This window comes from Moschus berezovskii, chromosome 1 (assembly GCF_049115385.1).
Source record: "Moschus berezovskii isolate FMDL1 chromosome 1, NW_MosBer_1.0, whole genome shotgun sequence".
NCBI classification, from domain to species: domain Eukaryota; kingdom Metazoa; phylum Chordata; class Mammalia; order Artiodactyla; family Moschidae; genus Moschus; species Moschus berezovskii.
This window is the reverse complement of record NC_142460.1, coordinates 95,764,872-95,774,611: the sequence shown is the minus strand read 5'-3', so window position 1 is coordinate 95,774,611 and position 9,740 is coordinate 95,764,872.

Below are 9,740 nucleotides of genomic sequence, written 5' to 3'. Positions count from 1 at the left end.
GTGTTAGAAGGACAGTAGGGGTCAAAGCAGACAAAAGTCACTGCCCAAGGAGATGACAGTACAGTGGGAAAAGATTGACAACACAAGTAAATGAGTAAAATTCATAAATGGGAAAATAGTGACATGGTTGTGGAGGGAAATAAGGTTAAAATGGGACTAGGCATGTCAGAGGTATCTGGAGTGAGGGGGCAGAAAACAGAAGGAGATGTGGAGTTGTATTTTAAATAAATTGGGCAGGGAAGATATGCTGACAAGGTGACAAGGACAGAAATGGTATGGACCTAACAAAAGCAGAAGATATTAAGAAGAGGTGGCAAGAATACACAGAAGAACTATACGAAAAAGATCTTCATCACCCAGATAATCACGATGGTGTGATCACTCACCTAGAGCCTGACAACCTGGAATGTAAAATCAAGTGGGCCTTAGGAAGCACCACTGCAAACGAAGCTAGTGGAGGTGATAGAATTCCACTTGAGCTATTTCAAATCCTAAAAGATGATGCTGTAAAAGTCCTGCACTTAATATGCCAGCAAATTTGGAAAATTCAGCAGCGGCCACAGGACTGAAAAAGGTCTGTTTCCATTCCAATCCCAAAGAAAGGTAATACCAAAGAATGTTCAAACTACCGTACAATTGCACTCACCTCACACACTAGTCATGCTCAAAATTCTCTAAGCCAGGCCTCAACAGTACATGAACCGTGAACTTCCAGATGTTCAACCTGGATTTAGAAAAGGCAAAGGAACCAAAGATCAAATTGCCAACATCCATGGGATCATCAAAATGGAAAGAGAGTTCCAGAAAAACACCTACTTCTGCTTTATTGATTATGCCAAAGCCTTTGACTGTGTGGATCACCACAAACTGTGGAAAATTCTGAAAGAGATGGAAATACCAGACCACCTGACCTGCCTCCTGAGAAATCTGTATACAGAACAAGAAGCAACAGTTAGGACTGGACATAGAACAACAGACTGGCTCCAAATTAGGAAAGGAGTAGGTCAAGGCTGTATGTTGTCCCCCTGCTTACTTAACTTATATGCAGAGTACATCATGAGGAATGCTGGGCTGAATGAAGCACAAGCTGGAATCAAGATTGTCGGGAGAAATATCAATAACCTCAGATATGCAGATGACACCACCCTTATGACAGAACACAAAGGAGAACTAAAGAGCCTCTTGATGAAAGTGAAAGAGGAAAGTAAAAATGTCAGCTTAAAGCTCAACATTCAGAAAACTAAGATCATGGCGTCTCGTCCCATCACTTCATGGCAAATAGATGGGGAAACAATGGAAACAGTGAGAAACTTTATTTTTGGGGCTCCAAGTCATTGTGGATGATAACTGCAACCATGAAATTAAAAGACGCTTACTCCTTGGAAGGAAAGTTATGACCAATCTAGACAGCATATTAAAAAGCAGAGATATTACTTTACCAACAAAGGTCCATCTAGTCACAGTTATGGTTTTTCCAGTAGTCACGTATGGATTTGAGAGTTGGACTATATAAAAAAAAAGAAAGAAAGATGAGAGCCAAAGAATTGATGCTTTTGAACTGTGGTGTTGGAGAAGACTCTTGAGAGTCCCTAGGACTGCAAGGAGATCCAACCAGTCCACCCTAAAGAAAATCAGTCCTGAATATCCATTGGAAGGACTGATGCTGAAGCTGAAACTCCAATACTCTGGCCACCTGATATGAAGAACTGACTCTTTTGGAAAGACCCTGATGCTGGGAAAGATTGAAGGCAGGAGGAGAGGGGGATAACAGAGGATGAGATGGTTGGATGGCATCACTGACTCAATGGACAAGAGTTTGAGTAAGCTCCAGGAGTTGGTGATAGACAGGGAAGCCTGGAATGCTACAGTCCATGGGGTCACAAAGAGTTGGACACGACTGAGCAAGTGAGCTGAACTGAACTGAACTGAAGGCATATGGCTATCTGGGCCAAGAGAGCTCTGGGTAAAGGGAATAGCAAGTGTCCAAATGCTTAAGCTGGGTGCCAGGAAGGAAGTCAGTGTGCCCAGCCCTCTTTCTACAAGGGACAGGGCCATGGGACAGGAGGTAGAGATGCAGTACTGGGGGCCTGGTGTATTTGGCACCTAGAGCAGATAGTTTTTATTTTTTATTTTATTTTACTGGAAGTATAGATGCTGTACAATATTATATGTTACAGGTGTACAATGCAGTGATTCACAATTTTTAAATGTTATACTCTATTTGAGGTCATTATAACATATTGACTCTGATCCATGTATTATACAATACATCCTTATAGCTTGTTCTATACCTAATAGTTTGTACCTCTTACTCATCTAAGTTGCCCCTTCCCCTTCCCTCTTCCCACTGACAACCACTAGTTTGTTCTCTGTATCTGAGAGTGTTTTTCTTTTCTGTCTTTCACAAGTTTGTTGTATTTTTTAGATTCCACATATAAGTGATGCTATAACATATTTGTCCTTGTTGAGCAGTTCATTCTTTTTGCTTCCTCCTCTATGTGACAAGTGATTTTCACTTGTGAGAACAACAAACAGAAAATAAACACAGAGGCCAACATAATATTGTATTGGATTTTGTATATGTAATTACACAAGTAAAGCATTTTTAAAGTAAATAAATAAATATTACTGTGCATGAGGAGAGAATATGTTTTAAAATTTTATTAATGTATTTTTACAAAAGAAAAAATTCATGTAATTAATAGTGATATTGTGTTAACTAATACATGAATTTTAATAAAACCAAAACTGCCGTGAAAGGTAAAATTTGGGTAATTATCAAACTGTTCCATGTGATGTAAAATTTTATCTTCTTGACCCACTCTTTAGTTTTATAATGAACAATTGAGAATTGAAAAGAAAAATAAATTTGATTTTAAGGATATTCAAATTAGGTAAAATATTTCAAGTATAAACTAAAATTTGCACTTACCAAACACAGTATTTCAGTTTGCATTGTGCACTCTGTTTTATTCTTTTTGAAGAAAAACTGAGGAAGTAAAAACTGGATAAGCAGCTGGAGAAGGGATAGGATACCCACTTCAATATTCCTGGGCTTCCCAGGTGGTTCAGTAGTAATGAATCTGCCTGCCAATGCAGGAGACACTGGTTTGATCCCTGGGTCTGGAAGATCCCTTGGAGGAGGAAATGGCAACCCACTCCAGTGTTCTTGCTTGGGAAATTCCTTAGACAGAAGAGCCTGGTGGGCTACAGTCCATGGGGTCACAAAGAGTCAGACATGACTGAACGACTAAGCACACAAATTAAAGCCCAAGGGTGGAAATCTGAACTCTCTAGGTAATAAGTTGGATTTACATGGTTGGCAAAAAGCAGCCTTTGGAGTTGTAACCGTAGCTCGTCAACCTCCTAAGCTCTTCTCAACCCAATTCTGCCCACATGTATAAATAGCTGCCACATGCAAAGCACTGTTCTAGGCCCTCAGATGAAAATCGTCATGACTGAGATTGGAGCCTTGTCCTTGAGCTCAGTTTACTGGAGCCATGCTCTAGAACCAAAATCTTCCATATTCTCCACTTCCCTCCAGTTTCTCTTAGGACCCATGTCCCAGGGAGTGTTGACGAACTCATCTCTCATGGACAAGCTCAAATTTAGCTTGTCATTGGATGCGTAAACCATCCATTGCTTAGCTGGAGTGTTTGAGGTATCTACCTCCTATAGAAACTAGGTAGTTCAGAATCTATTGACAGAAGTTGTGACTTTTGAAAATGATTGATTGTTGGAATATCTGAACTTGTAATAGAACAAGGCACCCCAGGGACTTCTGATTAGAACATTTGAATCAAAAGGGAAAGAAATATTCCACTTTGACCACTTACTGCTGTGACCTGGTCAACTGGAAAAAGGCTCCTCCTCTTCTGTTAATGGCTTTTCTCTGGGGTTCTCATTTCTGTTCCTATTTTAGGCATTACTGCCCCTCCATCTGCCCTTTGTAAAGGCAGAGAAACAAGTCAGGTAGCTGACCTAGTTCTTCCATGGCCCTCGTGGGAGTCAAGTATGAGAATTTGTATCTAATGCAAGGCTCTACTTCTTCTTTATTGTAAAACTTACTTTATGCAGTTCAGGTACAGTGATTTTCTGTGGATCACTGAAGCATTAAATTTGTAGTTAATTGCTCCTGTTTGAGATTTTTAAAATGTTGTCTCTTCAGTCATTAAATGTGTTCATTTATTTACTCTATTATATAGTATTTACTCTATTTATTTACTCTATCATTTATTTATTACATTATTTACTCTATTATACTCTAGTATTTTCCTAATGCTTTATATGTCCCAGGCTTGGTGGCCCTCACTGCCCTCGAGTCCAGTGACTTTGATTTGGGGACTATTCCCATAGCATTTTATACATAAGTCAATAATGGCTCTTAACACTCTCAAGGGAAAGAATCATTCATCTTCAAATCCAAGCACTTAGCTCAGGGAGTGGAAGAAATGGCAAGCATTCAATAAATACTGTAGATGAATAAATCACTCTTTCTTGCTTGGGGAAACTGCTTTATACTATTGTATTTTTCAGATTAGGTGGATGCTTACAGAGTTTTCCCTTTAGGATGGTCAATGGCAGAGTGGAAAACAGAACTATAGGAGATATCCGTGGTCTGTCTAAATCCCCTTGAATGTTCTTCAATGCATTTATGTGTTTTCTTCTGAGGTACCTGCAACTCTATGCAGAGGATTGCCCTTGAACCCTTTAGCCTGCCCTAGCAAAGAAACAACGGAGAAGGCAATGGCAAGCTACTCCAGTACTCTTGCCTGGAAAATCCCACGGAGGAGCCTGGTAGGCTGCAGTCCATGGGGTCACTACGAGTCAGACATGACTGAGCGACTTCACTCTCACTTTTCACTTTCACACATTGGAGAAGGAAATGGCAACCCACTCCAGGTTTCTTGCCTGGAGAATCCCAGGGACTGGGGAGCCTGGTGGCCTGCCGTCAATGGGGTCACACAGAGTCGGACACGACTGAAGTGACTTAGCAGCAGCAGCAGCAGCAAAGAAACAAAAGTACCTGGAGTTTATTCCCCATACCCACCTGGCCCAAACAGCCCTGACCAATGACTAAGGCTGAAGCCTGAAGCTCTTCTTCTTCGCTAAGAGTTGGCACACAGAGGTAAAGTTTACATTCTAAAGCTGCCTGGTAGTATCGGGTTGAGGTTAAGACTTTGCCAAAAATAACATTCTCCTTTGTGTTATCTTCTCCCTCACCAGTTTCTCCTGGGAATACTTCCTTAATAAAATATTTGCATATGAATCCATGGCTTAGTGTCTGTTTCTGGGGAGTTCAACTCCAGAAAAGAGCTAAGGGTTCCTAATATTGTAACCCCTATTCTGGATCTATCAAGGAACTCATTTCTTTTGGGAAGAGATGGGGAATTACTCACTGATAAGCAGATTTCATCTTTGTTTTCTTTCACTTGGCTCTTACCTAATCAGTTCAGTTCAGTTCAGTCGCTCAGTCGTGTCCGACTCTCCGCAATCCCATGAATCACAGCACGCCAGGCCTCCCTGTCCATCACCAACTCCCGGAGTTCCTGATACCTCACTTCAAAACCTGTTCTCTCCCTAATTTAAAATTTTTCATTCAACTTCTCTGAGTTTGGTCTAGCCATTCTTTCTGCCTAAGGTATTAAGATTGTTCCAGGAGAACTCAATAGCTCATTTTATGCTTCTGGAAATGTATTGACTCTTGTCAAGGACTTTAGGCCTGGCTAAGCTTAAGCCACATTGTCCCAGCCCTCTGTGTGTTTAGTAGCAGGATAGGACCAGAATGTCTGTTTAATTTCATATTCTGGAGGGCTTTCCAGATGACTGGCCGCAAGAACAAATCTACACAAACTGCCAGGTGCATGGCTTGTCAGCTGACTACTGGAAATGTCAGTGAGAATGATTGTCAACTGCTAACTGCATTTGTCAGGCTAAGTCACCTACCAGTGTCTGACTAGTGGCCAAAAAGATATCCCAGTGCTGTGAGATTGACAGAGACAGAATAAAGGGACAGGGTAGTTGGTTAAATAATCTCACTGGGGGATCATAAGTAGAGAGAAGTATGGACGACCCTTATAAGTTAATGATCATTCAAGAAAACAGATTTGCTTAGCAACAAAACTAAGCAGGCTTGCTTAACAACGAAACTAACAACAAAACTATAGAACAAGTCAATGACGCCTGTATCCTGTGGTTGAGGTCAGTAAATTAATGATTCCTAGAACATGCTCTCTGAACACACTAAAAACAAAAATATAGGGGAAAGGTGACATTCAAAAGTAGAAAATCTTCATTACACTGAAACTTAAAGATGATTTGCAATGTTTTAGCATATGTTACCACCTTTCTACTGATTTGAATAACTCCATGACAGTCCCATGAAGTGATGGGACCAGATGCCATGATCTTCGTTTTCTGAATGTTGAGCTTCAAGCCAAACTTTTCACTCTCCTCTTTCACTTTCATCAAGAGGCTTTTTGTTCATTGGAAGGACTGATGCTAAAGCTGAAACTCCAATACTTTGGCCACCTCATGCGTCGAGTTGACTCACTGGAAAAGAGTCTGATGCTAGGAAGGATTGGGGGTGGGAGGAGACGGGGACGACAGAGAATGAGATGGCTGGATGGCATCACCAACTCGATGGACATGGGTTTGAGTGAACTCCGGGAGTTGGTGATGGACAGAGAGGCCTGGCGTGCTGTGATTCATGGGGTCGCAAAGAGTCGGACATGACTGAGCGACTGAACTGAACTGAACTGATGACAGTCCCAGGTTGACCATGTACAACAGAAAACTCCCCCACCCAGTGTGGAGGAGGAGCTGATGCTGGAAGTTTAAAGTCTACTGAAGAATGAGTAAAAAAGTGATCTCCTCCTCCTCCCAACTTTTCCTTTGATTATGAAACTGTAGTTCTCAGTTCTCAGAGCAGCACTCTCTTGCCTGCCCATTTGTATCTCTCTTAAGCATCCTATACTATGTAATCCACTTCTTACCTATCACTTTGCCTCTTGCTAAATTCTTTCTGGGCCAAGACAAAGGAACCTGAGTGTCAGTAAGTCCTGACACTAGATGAATTGTTTTAATTAAAAGACAGTGGTTTCAAGTCCCTTTCTAAGTTCAGGAGTCATAGGTTCAATCCCCTATCTGAGGTGTGCCTGGGTTCAAGTCCCATCCAAGAATTGTGGTTTCAAGATCAATATCTTGGTGAACACTAAACTCGTATCTCTGCTCCCCTCGCAGCTAAAAATGTTATTGACCACTGAGACCAAATAAAGATACTGACCAGAAGAACAATGGCATTTCTAAAATTGATGTTGTCACTGCTCAAAGAACAGAGGTTCAATAACATTTGTCAATATAAGAGGCTTCCCAGAAAGAAAACAGCTGAGATGATATGGGACGGTTACAAAGATGAGAAATGGACTTAGACATTCTAAAGTGAGCTGGGCCCCAGGATCTACCCTAAGAAGAATATAACCCTCTAAATTCATGTCCTAAAGCAAACTGATTCCTTATTAATCAATTCTAGATGATCTAACCTGGGTGGAGAGATGAGTATACTCAGATCTGGGCATGGTCCAGGATCAGTTATTCTTTTTCTTCCTCATCTAAAGGATGGATTAGATTGGATACCTTAAGGAATGAGGTTTTACATATATTTTCAAACTAACTTCAAGAATGCAAGGTATTAAACACCATTCTACATTTTTGCTTTTGATTAGTGGCAATGCTCTCCCACTGAACTTAGCCAGCAGGTGATTGTTTTATCAAGAATGGAGTACTTAGTACTCTAACAAAGAGCAGGGATAAATGAGCTCATCTCAAAAGGAGAGAAGTCTGTCAACAGGCTTTCTTCCCACCAGGAACTGCTTTTTAACACAGAGTCAAGAATATAGCAGTGACATAGTATTTCCAAAGGAAACATGCCACAAAATATCTCAACACTGCGGGAGATGGCAGAAAAAAAATGTAGATTAGTCTTTATGAAGACAAATGCAAGATAGCACATTTAGGAAAAAATAAACTAAGTTATTCTTTTAGGATTATAGTTCATAAATCTGATTCATCATCAGAATCACCTGGAGAGCTTGACAAAGCTATGATTCCTCAAGACTCATTCCGGAGATACAGAGTATATCTGAGCGTGGGTGCAAGACTTTATTTCTAATAAGCTCCTCGGGGATTTTCATGATGGATCAAGTTTGAGCACCATGTTCCAAAAAGAACTTTATGAAGTGCTGTGGACAATTCCTTGGAGAGAGTGGGCAAAAGATCAACCAAACACTAACTACAAATACGTCTGAATCTGGACTATTTACACATGCCTTTGCATCTCATGGGAGATTCTCTAGACTCAGAAGTCATCCAGGAAGGGCCAATTCTAAAAAGCAGTCCTTCATAGCAGTCAGATAATGGAACAAAAGGCCTTCAAAATAAAGTCTGAAAAGAAATTTGGCTTTAGAAGTGCAAGTAACTGATTCTGTAAACAAAAGCCAGCAGTAGGCCACCCTGCATCTCATTTTAGGTAAATAAGGAGATTAACTAAGAAAATAATTTTAAACAGTTAGCAAATCATAGATAATTACATTTTAAGTAAAATAAAATTAGATTCATTCAATTCCTGTAAGTTTCTCATCAGTTCATTCATTCTCAACTTATGCATTCTCTTATTTACTCCTTCACTGATTCACACAACACATTAAATAGCTATATTATGTGCAAGGCCAAGATTTAAAAATCCTCCTTAAAGCTTGAGAGATGTAGGGAAAAAAATAACGTGCTGTATTTAATATTCTTTGATTTTTGCAGATACAAATTAGGTAATAAATATTTTCATGCCAATAGTCAGGGAAAGAAGATGGAGACACAGTAATTTGCTCAAAATCACAAATGAAAGAAGTCTGGGTTAGAGTTCAAACCTGACTCCTAAGCTTATGCTCTTAGCTACCATAGGCCATTTTCTGAAAGAGACACCTTTGAGACTGACTTTATCTATCTGAGCACTGCTTGACCCCATTGATGAAGTCAGACACGGGGTACTGGTCAAGAGCCCATGACCTCAGCTAGCATGGCTATTCCTATGCACTCAAAAGCTAGCTCTGTCCCACCCTCCAGACTCCAGGTGCAGGCCTGTGCTCCCACTTTGCCCTGGGACATCTGCTGTGCCAGAGTGAGGTGTGGGCAGACACAAACATTTGATCTTTCCCAAATATGACTTTTGTTATTCAGATCGAATAGGTTATAAGTTATATAATTTATCTAGGGTGGATCTGAACTTAAAAAATTGTCCCCAGGTCAAACCAGTTTTCAATTAGTCATGGATTGTGGTTCAACGCTTGAGGCTATTTTAGCCCTTATCCAATTCTCAAGGGCTTCCCAGGTAGCTTAGTGGTAAAAAGAATCCTCCTGCCAAGGCGGGAGACACAGTCTCTGGGTCTGGAAGATCCCCTGGAGGAGGAAATAGCTACCCACTACAGTATTCTTGCCTGGAGAATCCCATGGACAGAGGAGCCTGGTGGGCTACAGACCATGCGGTTACAGAGTAGGACACACTGATTGAGCACTCGCACCAAGTCTCAAGGCCTGAGTCAAGAAAGAAGTGACTCAGCTTTCAGGAAAGTGCATCCAGCCAGCTGTCTTGTACTTTGTTCAGTTCCTGAGCAGATGAGAACTTGGTATGGCCTTGGGTCTCTGAGCTGTTTGCTCGGGGTGATTTATCCCTAAGTGTTCCTGCATAT